This window comes from Lemur catta, chromosome 10 (assembly GCF_020740605.2).
Source record: "Lemur catta isolate mLemCat1 chromosome 10, mLemCat1.pri, whole genome shotgun sequence".
NCBI lineage: Eukaryota > Metazoa > Chordata > Mammalia > Primates > Lemuridae > Lemur > Lemur catta.
In genome coordinates this window covers 89667437-89684619 of record NC_059137.1, presented here as the reverse complement: position 1 = coordinate 89684619, position 17183 = coordinate 89667437, and positions in this window count along the sequence as shown.

Genomic DNA, 17183 nt, shown 5'->3' with positions numbered 1-17183 from the left:
CAGCAGTTGTGATGATTACATACGTTTTCCTCCTTTGTTCTAGTTATATGGTAGATTACATTGATTGATTTTCATCCTTTTATTGCAGAAATACATCCCACTTTTTCGTGGTATATAATTCTTTTTATGTACTGTTGAATTGTATTTGCTAGTATTTTGTTGAGGATTTTTTGCATCAATATTCATAATGAGTATTGGTCTGTAGATTTCTTTTTTATATTGTCTTTATCTGACTTTGGTATGAGGGTAATGCTGGCCTCAGAATTTTTTGGAAGAATGAGAAGGATTGGTGTTAAGTATTTGTTAGGATTTTACTTACTGTTTAGATATCCCTGTTGGTTATAGGTATATGCAGATTTTCTATTTCTTCATGATTCAGTCTTAGTAGGGTGTGTGTTTCTAGGAATTTGTTCATTTATCTTGGTTATCCCATTTGTTGGCATACAGTTGTTCATAGTACTCTTATAATCCTTTCTGTTTCTGTAAAACTAATAGTAATGTTCTTTCTTTTATTTCTGAATGTAGTTATTTGTGTCCTATCTTTTTAAAAATTTACCAATCTAGCTAAAGATTTGTCAATTTTGTCGATATTTTCAGAGAATCAACTCTTGGTTTTGTTGATTTTATTTATTGTTTCTCTTTTTATTTTGTTGATCTCTGTTCTAATCTTCATTCTCTCCTTCATTCTGCTAGTCTTGGGTTTAGTTTACGCTTCTTTTTCTATAAGACTATTATCCGGGTCCATATCCTTCTATAAACCACTATTAACTTATGCAGGGGTACAGTTCATTATAGGTCATTAAATATGAAATGTCTGATTTGGAATCAAAAGTGTAGTTTGTTATATCTCAAACAAGAAGCAGTACAATTAATCAAAGTATGTACCTAAACTATCAACACAGCTTTGCCATCTCAATGGTAGCTTGTTTATGCCAGCAGTGAAGAAGCTTGGAGAATGAGTGGTGATAAAATTGTGAAAGGTGTTTTCCACAGCTTGTTAAAAATTAAATATTTTTCCTTGCAAGTAGTGATCCAAAGCCTGGAAGAAGAAGTATTTGATTGGTGCAAGGTCTGGTGAATGTGGTAGATGACAGACAGTTTCCAAGTCCATCTTCTGTAGTTTGAGCAGTGTTGTTTGTGCAACATGTGGTTGAGCACTGTCTTCCAAGAGGATTGGCCTGTCTCTGGTGACCAATCTCGGCTGCTTAATCTCAAGCATCCTCATCATTTCATCCAATTGGTTGCAGTAGACATCTGCTGTACTCAATTGACCAGGTTTCATGAAGCTGTAGTGGATAATACAGTACTGGACCAAACAGACACCATTAGCTTTTTATTTTTTTGTGTGAATATTTGGTTTTGGACTGTGTTTCAGAACTTCATCTTTATCCAACTATTGTGCCAAACACCTGTGATTGTCCAAAAAAGTTCATTTTTCAATACACATAACAATACAGTGTAGAAATGGTTCCCCTTTATGACAGCAAAGAAAGGCAAGTTTTGAGATGATTTCTCTGCTGATGCTTATTTAATTCATGTGGAGCCCACCTATCCAGCTTCTTTACCTTGATGATTTGTTTCAAATAGTCTAATATTGTTGGAATATTAATGTCAAACCTTGCTGCCAATGCATGCATAGGTTGAGGTGGATTCACTTCCACTAGAGTTTTCAGCTCATTATTATCCACTTTGGTCTCAGGTTGCCCATGTGGCTCATTTTCAAGATTAAAAACACCAGGACAGAACTTCTCAAACCATTGACATACTGTGTGCTCATCAGCCATATCCTTCCCAAATACTTCGTTGATATTTCAAGCTGTCTGCACTGCTTTGGTTCCATGATGGAACTCATTTGAAAATAACAGAAATTTTTGACTTATCCATGGTTTCACAAAAATTGCTCTAAAATTTTTTTTGAAAGATAATCACAAGCTGAAATGTGTGTTTGAAAGAGTATGTACCTTCACAATAAAAATAAAACAAGAAGTGTCATAGTGAAATGTCAGAAATATCAACTGTCAAACTTAGTACTTAAGGAAATCCGATGTTTCATACTTAATAACCTAAATATTTCTGTAAGGTATAAAGTCAGGTTTGTTAACCTGACATCTTTCTTCCTTTTTAGTATAAGCATTTGCAGGTATAAATTTCCCTCAGCACTGCATCACATAAGCTGTAGTATGTTGTATTTTCATTTTCATTTATCTTAGATATTTTATAATTTCTCTTGTGATTTCTTCTTTGACCCACTGGTTTTTATTTTTGGATTTTCTAGGTTTTCTTTTTTTTTTTTTTTTTTGAGACAGAGTCTCACTTTCTTGCCCGGGCTAGAGTGAGTGCCGTGGCATCAGCCTAGCTCACAGCAACCTCAAACTCCTGGGCTTAAGCGATCCTACTGCCTCAGCCTCCCGGGTAGCTGGGACTACAGGCATGAGCCACCATGCCCGGCTAATTTTTTTTTTTGTATATATATTTTTAGTTGGCCAGATAATTTCTTTCTATTTTTTTAGTAGAGACGGGGTCTCACTCTTGCTCAGGCTGGTCTCGAACTCCTGACCTCGAGCGATCCACCCGCCTCGGCCTCCCAGAGCTAGGATTACAGGCGTGAGCCACCGCGCCCGGCCTCTAGGTTTTCTTTTGCTGTTGATTTCTAGTGTCATTCCTTTGTGATCAGAAAAGATACTATATGGTTCCAATCAATCTTTTAAAAATATTGAGACTTGTTTAGTGACCTCATATATGGTTTATCAGAGAATTTTACATGTGCACTTTATTTTTAAAAATTATATATGTATGTATGAATATATTTAGAGATTGGGTCTCACTATGTCACCCAGGCTTGATATGAAGTCCTAGGCTCAAGTAACCCTCCTGCTTCAGCCTCTTGAGTAGTTGGATTGACAGGTGCACACCACCAAGCCTGGCTTGAATATGTATACTTTAGTTACTGCTTTTTGTGGCTGGAGTGTTCTGTATATGTTTGTTACAGTAGTCATACCCTCTGTTTTCTTATCAATCTTCCATTTAGTTTTTCTATTCCTTATTTAGAGTATAATGTTGAAATCTCCTACTATTATTGCATAGTTGTCTATTCCTCCCTTAATTTTGTCAATGTATGCTTCATATATTTTGCAGCCCTGATATTTGGTGCATATATGTTTATAATGGTTATATTTTCTTGGTGAATTGACTTTTATCATTATCTAATGTCTTTATTTATCTCTTGTAACAGTGTTTGACTTGAAGTCTATTTTTTTAATTTTAGTGTAACCACCCTGCTGTCTTTTGGTTACTGTCTTCATGGAATTCGTTTTCCTATTATTTCACTTTCAACCTATGTGTATCCTTATCTCTAAGTAAATATTTTGTAAACACCATATAGTTGAGCCCCCCTTTTTTTGATTGGGAAATTTAAAGTAATTATGGATAAGATAAAACTATTACCATTTTATTTTTTCTGAATGTTTTACAGGTTTTTTTGTATCTCATTTTCTTCCTACTGTCTTTCTTTGTTTTCAGCTGACTTTTTGTAGTGACACATTTTAATTTTCTTCTTGTTTCCTTGTTGTATATTTTGTAGATATTTTCTTTGTGGTTATTGTGAGGATTACATATAACATCCCAAAGTTATAAAAATCTATTTTAAACTGAAAACAACTTCAACTGCACACAAAATAACCCTCTAGTTCTTTACAGCTCTGCCCTCCCTTTATGTTATTGCTGTCACAAATTACATCTTTATATATGTTGTATCCATTATATATATTAGACCCATTAATATACATTTATAGTTGTTTTGATGCTTTTGTATTATAAATCCTGTAAAATAATAATAAGTTGAGTCAAGAACCAAAACAATAATAATATAGTTTTAAAAGTTTTTCCAGGTATTTACCTTTACCAGGGATCTTATATGGCTTTGAGTTACTTCCTAGAATCCTTTCATTTCAATTTGAAGGACTGTCTTTAGGATTTCTTTTTTTTTTTTTTTTTTTGAGACAGAGTGTCGCTTTGTTGTCCTGGTTACAGTGAGTGCTGTGGCGTCAGCCTATCTCACAACAACCTCAAACTCCTGGGCTTAAGCAATCCTACTGCCTCAGCCTCCCGAGTAGCTGGGACTACAGGCATGCACCACCATGCCTGGCTAATTTTTTCTATATATATTTTAGTTGGCCAGATAATTTCTTTCTATTTTTTTTTTTTAGTAGAGACGGGGTTTCACTGTTGCTCAGGCTGGTCTTGAACTCCTGAGCTCAAATGATCCACCTGCCTCGGCCTCTCAGAGTGCTAGGATTACAGGCGTGAGCCACCGTGCCCAGCCTGTCTTTAGGATTTCTTGCAGGGTGGATCTAGTGATAATGAACTTAATTTTTTTAAATCTGGGAACATCTTAATTCCCTCATTTTTGAAGGACAGTTTGAAAAGCTATGGAATTTTTTGTTGAGAGTTGTTTTTCTTTAAGCACTTTAAATATATCATCCTACTGCCTTCTGGCCTGCAAAGTTTCTGGTGAGAAATCTGCAGATAATCTTATTGGAGATCCATTGTATATAACAAATTCCTTTTCTCTTGCTACTTTCAACATTCTGTCTTTGTCTTTGGCTTTCTACAGTTAGGTTATAATGTGTATCAGTTGGGTCTCTGGATTTATCCTACTTTGAGTGCATTATAATTCTTGTATTTATATATCCATATCTTTCCTCAAATTTGAGAAGTTTTGGTCATAGTTCTTCAAATAATCTTTCTCCTTCATCTCCAATTGCTATAATGCATTTATTATTCTGCTTGATGGTGTCCTATAAGTTTATTTTTCTTTATTCTTTTTGATCCTGAGACTTAATAACTTCAAATGACCTATCTTTAAGTTTACTGCTTCTTTCTTCTGCATGTTTGAGTCTGCTGTTTAAGCCTTCTATTAATAGTAATTTTTTCAATTCAGTAATTATATTTTTTAGCACCTGAATTTCTGCTTTTTAAAAATAATCTATTTGCTGATATTTTAATTTTGTTTATATATCATTTTTTCTGATTTTCTGTGGTTCTTTGTTCATATTTTTCTTGAGCTTTTTGAGCCTATTTAAGACTATAGTTGTAAAGTCTTTGTCTAGTAAGTCCAAAACATGTGTTTCTTTAAAGTCTGCTTTTATAGATTTATTTTGCTCCTCCGAATGGGCCATATTTCCCTGCTTCATTGTGTGCTTTGTGAACCTTTGTTGAAAATTGGGCATTTGAAAAAAATAGTCACCTTGCAGACAGTCTCTGTGCAGGGAAGACCTTCATTAATCCGCGTTGCATGTAGGCTTAAGGTCTCTAGCTCTTCTGGGCCTGAATCTTCCCTAGAACTGTGTGTGCACATTTTCCCCAATTGTTCTATATATGTATAACTACTTTTAAATGTTTTAATTTTCCTAAAAGTTTCACCCCTGCTTTTTCCCTGCCCATAGATGTTCTGTTGTGGTCCTCTGCCTGTACATTCTTGATTTCAGATATCCATGGTCCTGAAGTCTCCCTATAGTTTTCAGGCATCATGGCAGCCACCACTGACTTCTTCCAGCATCCAATGACCTAATATACAAACATTGCCACCATTCTGATGTGACCACTGAGTTAAGCAAGACAGAAACCTATTCCTTGGGTAGCCCCCAGACAAGCCAGAACATTGCAAACAAGTTCTACTCTTTTACCTCTGTCCCAAGAAGGTACCAGCAATTGAGTGGCCCTCTGGACCACACAGCTAGGGAGGTGATGGGTCAAGGTGAGCACAAACAGTGTAATTTCCTATATTTGTAGTGTGCTGTTTCTTCATTGGGCATTCACTTGGTTGCCACAGATCCTTGACTAGTTTCTAGAACTTCCACAGAACTACTTCATTCAGTCTATTGTTTCCTTGATGTTTTTATGGGGTAACAAGGGCCTGGAGTTCCTAGTTTGCCATCTTGCTCAAGTCTTTTGACTTCTGTGTATTTTTTTTTTTTTTTTTTTTTTTGAGACAGAGTCTTGCTGTGTTGCCTGGGCTAGAGTGCCATGGTGTCAGCCCAGCTCACAGCAACCTCAAACTCCTGGGCTTGAGTAATTCTCCTGCCTCAGCCTCCTGAGTAGCTGGGACTACAGGCATGGGCCACCATGCCTGGCTAATTTTTTCTATATAGATTTTTAGTTGTCCAAATAATTTCTTTCTATTTTTAGTAGAGACAGGGTCTCACTCTTGCTCAGGGTGGTCTCAAACTCCTGACCTCGAGGGATCCTCCTGTCTCGGCCTCCCAGAGTGCTACGATTATGGGCGTGAGCCACCGTGCCCAGCCGACTTCTGTGTATTTTTATGTATATTCTTAATTGGTGTAGAATGTGGGTGGAGAGGGAGGTAACATATATGCACTTTCCCTTTCAATTTTTTTTTCCAACCTGACATGCTAGAACAATGATGACAGGGACTCACAGTGCCTACCTTCACATGGCTTACAGAATAAAGGAGAAGACAAAAATGAGCACATAAATGACTAATAAACAAGAACAGAAAAGACTAATTGTGATCCAGAGTATAAAGGAAGTAGAAACTGGGGACTAGGTGATAGGAAGGTATCCAATCTGCTATGATAGAATACTGTAGACTGTGTGAATTAAGCAACAGAGATTTAATTATCACATTTCTAGAGGCTGGAAAATCCAAGATCAAGGTGTCAGGAGATCTGGTATCTGGAGAGGGCTCTCTTCCAGGTTTGCACACGGCCACCTTCCAGCTGTATCCTCACACGGTGGATAGAGAGAGCTCTAGGGATCTAGGCTTCAAACAAATGAATTTGGGGGGAAAGTACAAGTACTTAGCACATAGTAGGAGGTGTATTAGTTTGCTAGGACTTCTTTAACACAGTACCAGAAAGTGGATGGCTCAAGAAATATATACATTTATTACCTCATGGTTCTGGAAGATAGAAATCCAATTTCATGGTTTTGGCAAGGCCATGCTCTCTCTGAAACCTTGGGGGAAAACCCTTCCTTTCTTATCCTAGCTTTTGTTTGCTGACAATTTTTGGCATTCCTTGGTCTGTAAATGCATCAGTCCAATCTTTACTTTTATTGTCACATGGTGATCTTCTCCCCGTGTCTTTCTCTCTTCTTAAAAGGACACCAGTCATGTTAAATTAAGGGCCTACCTTAGTCCAGTATAACCTCTTCTTAACTTAACCTATTATATTTATAACAACTTTATATCCAAACAAGCTCACATTTTGAGTTACTGGGGGTTATTCTGTCATGTATCTCTCCTGTGGGGGGGGACACAATTCAACCCAAAGCAGAAGGAGATGCAACTTAAACAGGGCGGTCAAAGAAGGCCTCTCTGTGGACAAGACTTTGGGAGCAGACTGGAGGCAAAGAATGCATATGTGGCAGCCCTAGTGAGAGGACATGGTGCATTTTGGAAACTGAAAGAAAGTCAGTCCAGTTGGCACCTGTGTGTAGAGGGAAGAGGACCCCAGATGAAATTGGAGATGTAATAAGTGGATGGATCATGAGGGTCTCATAAGCCAGAGAAAGGTTTTGGCTCAATTCTCAGAGCTCTAGAATGTCCTGCTCTGTCCCTCCCGGCTGCTGGAAAAGCAGACTGAGATCACACAGACGAGGGAGACCACTTGGGAAACTCAGACTTAATCTGGTAACTCCTTCAATCTTTTTGATTCTTCAGAGGGGACAAATGAGTGAGAGAGACAGAAATCACTTTGTGCTACCTGTTATACAGATGGAGAAGATCTGACAGAGAAGGAAAAGTGATGATGTGAAAAAGACAGGTGCTTAGAAAGAAGAGATTCTGAGCTCAGGGGAGACACTGGCCTGCTGAGGAGAAGGCACAGCCGTGTGAGCGGCGGGGAGGTGCGTGCTTGGAACCGATATCCTGTGATGATGCCAGGGAGCAGACTGGTGAATCTTTCAGGCAGCACCAGAGCAAGGCGGGGAGGAAGATCGCCAGGCCCAAAGGGTGGCGGATGAGGACAAGATGGAAGAGGGTGACATAGTTCAAAAACAAGCCAGATTTTGAAGCTGGGAAGGGAAGAGATGGCCCACAAGAGACCATGTGTTAGGATGATAGGGAACTCTGCTTGAGATGCTACTAGAACAGTAAGACCTGGAGAGCAGTCAGATTTTGATTAGGGCAAAATTTGGTAGACCCTTCTACAAAGTTTAAAATTCAGATGAATTTGATGAAGAAGGTGCAAGCGTTCCAGAGGATACAGTAGAAGGTGCAGGGAGGAGGGAGGGAGCAGGGTGTGACCCAGGGGTGCACAGAACAATGTGAGTGCATGGTTGCATTTTATGAATATAATCGTCTGTATGTGTTCACTAATATTTTGAGTAGACCAAGAGAACTAGGTCAATCTTATATAAGGCAGGAATGAGAAACTCTCCGAGATTACAGAGAGCAGATGTCAGCTTTAGCATCTGTGTAGCTCCAGTAAGCTGGAGAGAGTAAGAACAGACAGCAAGCGTGTGGCCTCATTCTTGATGGGGTGCACACGGTAGCAAAGGAGGGGAAGAAGAAGAGAGATAAAGCCTTGTTAGACTTAAAACATCTAGTAGAGTTGGATAGTATAGCCTAAAGTGATGATTAAAAATACAGAATCAGATTAAAACCAAAGGAATAATACAACACTTTTATTCTCTGCAAAAAAGACCTACCTCTGAGATTCTTCATTTGCAACACATTGATGCCATCCTCCACAAACCACCTTGGCCGCTGTGGTGGATGCTGTGGTGGTGCACCACTGCACCTGTCATTCCAGACTGAACGCTTACTGGTCCAGTGGCAGTAAGTGAGTGAGTATTGCTGCTGAAGCCTCTCAGCTGACTCCCTTCCTGGGCATTGGCTTCTGCCAAAGAAAGCTGCCACCTTGCCCAGATGACATTCCCGGGGCATGGGGGAAGGACAGTACACGTACACTGTCTAATCCAGGGGTGGCTCTCTTGCCTCAGTGGGGGCTATCTAGGAAGGGCCGACTCAACTTCAGAGCTCTTATGTTTGGGCCAGTGAACTCATGGACAAAAATGGAAGGAAAACTTCATTTTCTTCTTCCTTTCTGGGGGAAACCTTTATGTCTTTGGGTTCAGGCTTCCTTTCTCCAAGATCTGCAGAGATTTTTGCATTTCAGGGCTAAAATCTTAGTTTGCAGGGTCTGGCTTCTCCAGAGATTAGGCTGGAATGACCCTGTGGGAGACAGCATGGTGGCTAGGGCTTGAGGTGAAGAGAGACCTGTGTCGGTCCTCCAGGTGGACATCCTGTCTGCCAGCAGGACTGCTGGGAACGGGAGTATTCTCTGGGGAGCAGAGGCCTGTGCCCCGCCCTATGCAACAGCACTTGAGAAGGGGCAGCTGCACAGAAAAGCACAGTGGTTGATGTCTAAAGAATCTGCTGAGTCTTCACTAACAGGAACATCACTGAGGGCTGTTCCCCTCAGCACATACTACTAGGATGGTAACTTTTCAAGAATTTTTAAGGAGATATGTTGACATGGCATTTGTCAAAAGTATAATTAAAAAAAAAACAAATTTTAGAGCAACGGGTTTCAAACTCTACTGTGTATCAGGATCACCTATATCTTTTACTAAAATGCAGATTGGTGGCTCCACCTTCAGAGTTTCTGAATCAGCAGGTCCAAGGTGGGGCTGAAATGTGCATTTCTGACAACTTCCCAGGGGTGCTGATACTGCTGGTCCCCAGAACCACTGTTTTAGAGAAAACAGGGTGAAAAACGAGACCCACACAGACCAAGTCCAAGGGTGTGTCTTCTCATTCACTATGTCTTTGCTGGCTCAGCAGCCGATTAGTGCCTGGCACTGATCTGCCTGGCACTCTGTGGACCCAGGTCATAAATGGAGCTGCCACCCGACCATGCTGGCTTGGTGCTGGAGCAGGGCTGACGTGCAGCTTGTATGGTGCACACAGGTGACCAGCAGAGGGTGAGAGTGGGCCTGTGGCCCAGCAGATGGAGGGACTGTGCTCATCCACAGCAGGGCTTTCTAATTTACACAAAGGCCAAGTGTGAGATTACAGAGTCCTAAGTTGTGAGAGCAAAGTGGGAACCTGGCTTAAGAGGCTGTTTTTACAGCCACCCAAAGGCCTTGGAGCAGGTGCACATGTGAGTCTATGGAGAAGGATGAGACTTCCTCACAATGAATGGCACTGAATTGACTGGCTGAACCAGTTTTAATTTTCTCTAGGAAATGGAGGACTATTCTATGTCTTCCGCCTGAGCATTAACCCATTACCGTTTGTTACCAGTCTCTGCATCACCTGGGTGCCACAGCTCACCTGCATCCCTGCTCTAAGCAGACCCAGAATTACCAGACCCACAGAAAATTTGGGAGTGTGGCTGTGTTTTAACAAGTCCCTCCCTCAGGTGATTCTGATATATACTATGATAGCATTTGAAAGACTGACTTGGAGCTAGCTTCTCCACTTCCAACAGGCCCAGAAATCTCCTAGGGATCTTATTCAAGTCAGATTCTGAGACTGAAGTTCTGGGGTGGGGCACAAGAGTCTGTATTTTTAACAAGTTTCTAGGCAATGTGGCTGCTGCAGACCCATGGACCTACTCTTAGTAACAAGGGTCTACACTGGAGCAGTGGCTGTTGATGCTTATTAGGCAAGGAGCCTTTGCCAGACCCCCAGGGATATAAAGGTCTGGAATACAAAAGGGGAGCTTGCATTCCTTTTGCCCCCTGACAGGGAAGAAGTTCATCCCTCCCTGTCTCTCCTGAGCTGCAGGATGGCCATGACTGGGGCAGGGGTTCCAGGAGCTGACTGTTTGAAAAAGAATTTATTACAAGTGGCTGTTCTGGCCCAGTTACTTACTCCCCCCAGAAAAACCCTCTATAAAACCCACCACTCTCCCCTTCCTAGGGTGGATGCTTTCTTCGGTCTCCAACCATCTGTATCCAGATGCTCAAAATAAATAGCATTTTCCTAAACCTGAGTCTTCGTGTGTCTCCCTCTCGGCTCTGGACCTAAGAATCTTGACTTCTATCTTACTCTGGGCAGCTATAACAAAATATCATAGACTAGATAGCTTATAAATGAATTAAACTTATTGCTCACGGTTTTGGAGGCTGGGAATTCCAAAATCAAGGTGCTTGCAGCCTGTGTCTGATGAAGGCTTGCTTACTGGTTCACACAGGGTGCCTTCTTGCCTTGGCCTCACATGATGGAAGGAGAGAGGCGGCTCTCCGGGTCCTCTTTCCTGATGGCACTAATCCCATTCATGAGAGCTCTGCCCAAAGGTCCCACTCCTTGCACTCTCATCTTGGTGATTAGATTGTCAGAGTATGAATATTGTGGTGCCACAAACAGCAACTTCACTTGTGACCACGTTGAAACACATAGATGTTCGCTTCCACCCACAGAGCTTCTGAGCCAATGGTGGTATGGGCTGCACTGAAAATTGGACCTTGTTTTAAAATTTATTTCCAGCTCCCCTGCTGATTCTAAAATGTAGCCAAGTATCGGGATCTCTTAGTCTAGAAGCCAATGAGGCAGCTCTGAGGATATGAATTAAGGGGAACTTCGAGGAACACTGTGGGAGCAATCTGCTCCTCTGGCTGAGGAAAGGTTAGGGCTCCTGCAGAGTGACAAAGAGGCCAGGGACATCATTTTCAATGAGCTGCTCCTTGTTTAAACAGGGCCTCTGGGACCTTGCTTCACATTCTTAGAACAAACGACAACGTGGCAAAGTGCAGCGTAGAACTGGCTCCGGATTCGCGTGCCTTGCTTCCATGCTAGAGCTGGCTTTCTGCCTTTGATAGTTTTACCTCTTTAATCTTTTTACCCTCCTCTGTTTAGTCCTCAAATTCCATTTTGTCATTTAACCTGATAACCTACATTTTGGCTGTCATGGAAAACAACATCTTGACTTGTTAACCCTGAATACTGTTTCAGATTCCCCGAATAGCGGCAGGCAGCGCCCAGAGCCCGCGCCCAGTGCGTTCGATGTGTGCGGAGCCTCATCCCGCACAGCCTCCCCGAGGGCCGCACAGTGCCATGAAGAGGGGACTGACTGCCAGCGCAGACGGCGACCGCCCTGCTTTCGGACATCATTAAAATAGGAGCAGGTTTGTTGGTGGTAAATGATTTTGGTAAAAATGGTGTATTTTTATATTCCAATGGCCATAGCATCAAGGCCAGATTAGCACGAACTAGTGAACAGTGAACATAATAAATCTTCTTGATTATAAGTTGTGAAATGCATAATTCCTAAATAAGAGTTTTAAAACACATATTTCCTGTGACTAGCAGGGCAGAAATAAGCTTTGGAAATGAACTTCAAAAAATAATGCTGTTTGAAATTATACAGAAAGTCAAGACAGTATTAGAATAGGTAAATGGAATTCTATAAGCCAAATCAACTTTAAAGAACGAGAAAATATTTTGTTCAATACTCTTAGCACATTTAATATTACGAAAGAATGGGCACTATAACCGGGAGAAGAAATCCTCCTTCAATTTGCAGCTTAAATTTGATATGGATCAATGCTATAGTCAGGCATTGTTAAAAGGTTGGTATAGAATTGTTCGCCATAAATCCTATTTCCTGCGGATTCACCTGTTTGCTCAGTGCTTCTTTGACAAAATTGTTTACCAGTGTCAGAAAATAAGCGCGGTTCTTCGAAACGCTCGTGTGACCCCCTCAGCGGAAGCGCGATCGCGCCGCGGTGGCCCAGGCGGCGAGGCGCGGGCTCCTCCCGGGCGACTCGTTCAGGTCCGGAAGCCGAGAGGCTCCCGTGGCCGGCAGTGCCCGCAGCGGGCAGTGCGAACAACTCGGACAAAAGAATCTGGTTCCCTCTCAATGAAATGATTTTAATTCACTGAATCCTCAGGAAACCCCAGTCCTCGCCATCCATTATTCCAGGAGCATGCAGTAGGTGGCACTTAAGCGCTCTTCGGAGGCCGCGGACGCCACGTAAGCGGGAGCAGCAGCCTCTGCGGAGCCGCACGTCTCCGTCGGAGCTGGCAGAGGCGGTGGGGCCGCGCCGGGCCGGGCTGCGGGCGAAGCGGGGCGCGGCGGTGCGGGCGCGGGCGGGGGGCGGGGGGCTGCGGGCTGGGCGCGGCGCGGACGCGGGCGCGCCGGGAGGCAGCTGACGGCGTCGTCACCGGGGGGCGGGAGCGCGCTGCGCCTGCTCCGGGAGGAGCCGCGTCCGCCGCCTGCGCCGCCCCGTCCTGCGCGTGGAGCCGCCGCGGAGTTGCGCTTCCCCAGGTAACCGCCGCCCCTTCCCTGCCCGGCGTGGCGGGCCCGCGGGGCGCGGCGGCGGCCGCGTCGCTGCCTGGCAGCCCCGGGAAGGGGCCGCTCTCGGGGTGGGAAGTCAGTTTGCAGACGCTGGAGGCGGCACGGGGGGAAGAAGCCGCATCTCTGCGTTCCCGTCAGGGAGGGGAGCATCGGCTACCTACCCTTCTCTAAAACATGTTCTTGAAAAGAGAAAATCTGTATCTTATGCACTCTTAGGGATTCCTTCCAAACGGGAGTTAGCGTTTCGGAAAATTCTGTGGTGCAGGTGTTTCTGTTAATGTAGAAGTTGATTTAATAGGTTTAGGAAAAGTCATGAAAAGATGGGGTCCACAGTGAGAAAAACGCCAAGCGCGTTAGAGGCTGCTGTTGGGTTCAGCATGTTTTCGTTCTCTGCTGCCTCACTGCATGTGTTTGGTCGCGACCTGTCTAAATATTTTATTTCTTTTTAAAGATGTCTACATGTGTTCCCTTCCCTTTCCTTGTTGTAAGAGTGGAAGATAGGCAAGGCGAGGCGTCCAGCCTTAGGGGTAAGACCGTGGTTTCCCATCATGACAATGACTGGCTGACAGCTCCCAGGCTCGCCTGCAGAGCATTGCTGGCTTCTCCAGGCTTGGAAAACTGCCTCTATGCTCTGCTCCTGAAAAATGCTGTTTTTCCCCTTTAAAACTCCGATTCACATTCTATGTGGGTCTGGGAGACTTCTAAGCTATAAGCTCTGTGAATCATCTGTTACATCCGTTGAATGGTGAAATCCAACAGTTGTGGAATTCAGTTTCTTCCCGCTGTGCCTTCCTTAGAAATTTATTTTACATATTTGCCCTTGTTGTCTTTTAAACGGAACCTCTAGCATGTGAAAAGCTTGTCTAGCATATCGGAACTTTTCTGCTTTGAACTAAAAACTTTTTTAAAATATTATTTTTAAAGAAGATTTTCTAGGTAACAATAAAAGGTTGGAGTGTTTTACATTTCAAATCAGTCTCAGTGCTCTCCTTTTCCAGTGGCATTTGGATTCCAGGAGGTGGAGTGGGAGGGAGAGAAAAGGGGAGGATAAAATTAGAATAAATTGAACAAATTTGTGGAGGAATCGTCAGTTTTTTCTTTTTGGTTGTTGCCTGAAATTGCAAATTGTCCACAATTCTATCTATGTCTGGAAATGCATGAGGCCCTATGGGCGGGGGACAGGAAGACACGTAGTCCATCTTACGAAAATACAAGATGCAGTGGCAAGGAAGCATTTTCATCACATTTAACAGATGACATGTAGTGCCGTACCAGTTCTCCCGTCAGCGCAGGGAAAGGAGGGGATTGCTGGCTATACCAAGGCACAGAGTTGCTGCCTGCCTCTCAGTTAGCCCTACAGATGGGAATTGTACGTGCCTGGTTATTGTAGTATTGAAACCTCCAGAATCTCTCCTTGTTAGAGCTTTAATAGAGTTGTTCCTAAGAAGAGACTCAAGAAAACATGCAGATGAAATGCCAAGTTGTGGAAGTCACTTTTCAGCTCCTGTCTAGAAACCCAGCATTCTCAGGAAAGCCATTTCCTCATGAGGAGAGCAGAGGAGAACTTTTTGTTAATTTCATGTTGTTCCTATGCTATACAATGCGCATGACTTTTACTGTATTATAAATGTATTGTTTTACCATTAAATACTACATACTGAAAAATTAAAACCTTTAAAAAATAAGGGAGCTCTTTTATCAAATAGAGAATGTATCTGTGATAATAAAAATATATTGTTTATTCTTCTAATTTTGGGGCCATAGTTGATATATTGGAAATTAATCTATTGATTTAGGCAAAATCATCATTTCCCAAAGAGGAATGCAGTAAATTTTTCCACCAACTTTTCCTTTGTTAGAGGAGCATTTGTTTTCTGGGGTGATGAGGTTGCTTGCCAGGTGCTTTAAGTAAAAAAAGTATTTGGTGCTGATCTGAAACTTTCAATTCAGATCACCCCTGTCCCTCATTCTCATTCATAACGTGGATTAGTTCTATCTGTTATCTATCTTTATCTGGTATAAGTATGGACAGCAGACAGATGTCTCCTTAAGGGCAGAACTGATTTCCAGGACATTAATTGATTTTAGTTATGATTTTTTCCAGGAAAACAGCTGCTCTTAATCAAAAGGGAAGATGATGGTTGTCATATTGCCAAAATTGCTGATGGTTTTTTAAAAGTTAAATTTACTAATGCATGCATACATAGTTAAGCATGAACTTAAAATTATTTAATTGATGTTAATGCTTTAGTTTTTATTTTATTACTTGGCTTGCAAGTCTCTTCTCACTTGACCAGGTAAGAACTCTCTAAAGTGATTGAACAAATGCCCCCACATTTTCTTCTTCTTTGCTCTTGTTACTGGCAGGTTCAGGAAGGAGATTCCTTGTAGCTCTCTCCTTAATGCAATGAAGTTTTTTCCTGTACATCTGCACTGTCCAATAGAAATGGCATTTGTGAGCCACATACATAATTTAAAATGTCCTCGTAGTCACTTTAGAAAAGTAAAGAGAAACAGGTGAAATTAATTTTAATAATGTTTTAACTCAGTATATATAAAAATGACCATTTAGCTATAACTGATATAAAATTGTAGTACTTTTACTTTTTTTTTTGCATGCTAAGGACTTACAGGACAACTCAATTCAGATCAGCCATGCCTCCAGTGCTCAATAGCCCCTACACCTGGTGGCTACAGTCTTGGCCAGCACAGCTACAGAGTGATAACCAATTGACAGCAATTTAAAAGCTAAAATGTTAGGAGCCATTGCCAATTAAACACTATCAAACATAAATATACAAATGGTCTCAGACTGCTATGTGATATGTGTGCTTCCCTTTCCTGCCATTAACTGTTGCACAATCTTGCAGCTATTATTTAGTTCTTTATCAGTAAAATGAAAAGATTGAGTCAAATACTTCTGTGATTCTATGAAAAATAACCAGTGACTAGACTTGTGGATCCAATCCATGTGCAACCTACAGGTCCATTGTTGCAGGAACAAAGGGAACAGGCATGCCGATTTCATAATGTCTGTCCCAGGTTTGCTTCAACCCAACTCTTGATTACAGAGGTCAGCAACTGAGTCCCCAAGTCCCAATAGGGATCATTAATTTTCATATTTAAATTCCTTTACTGGGCAAGTAGCTCCAAACCCATTGTGAAACTAATAAACAACTAATGGGCTGTTACTTACTATGTGATTGAATAATATACCTCACAGACCTTTTAGTAGTATTCTTTACTGGTATGAGTATTTTCAGTGTTTGTATCTATTTATTTTGACACCATTTAATAAAGTTTGGGTGAAATGTAATGCTTTATAATTGACCCATGAATATTGAACTCTTGAAACACAGAAATTAATGACTTTAATGAAAATATGTCAGTTTCTTCACCCAGCTGAGTGTTGGAAGAGTGGGTACCGTTTCCATCACATGGCTGTCTGTCTCAGAAATCTTGATAGGAGATTTAAAGAGAGCAGCATTTTGTATGAAAGGATTTGGGGCAGTATTCTTCTAAAGCTAATTAATGTGTGGAAAGTGATTATTTGAAGCCACGAGAGAAGGAAGGAACTTTCCAGTAGACCTTCCCACAACACACAGACATACACACATATGCCCCCCCAACCCCTGCTCAGTTTAACTTCTCCACATACTCATCTGAGCTCAAAAGAGCCCTCCAAGGGCTTTCCTTCTTCCGTATCCTTACATTCTGATTGTTTTATTGGAGCACTTTTGTGATTGTTGAGTTTGGAGGTTTATCTGCAGAAGACACTAAGTGAAGAGGAAAAATGATCAAAATCCAGGTCTCTACATCCAGGGCAAAGCCAGATGGAGTTCATGCAGCTCTCCGTTGTATTAAAAATCTATTCTCATTAAAAGTCCAGCTCAGTGCCATTTTCCTTTTTGTATA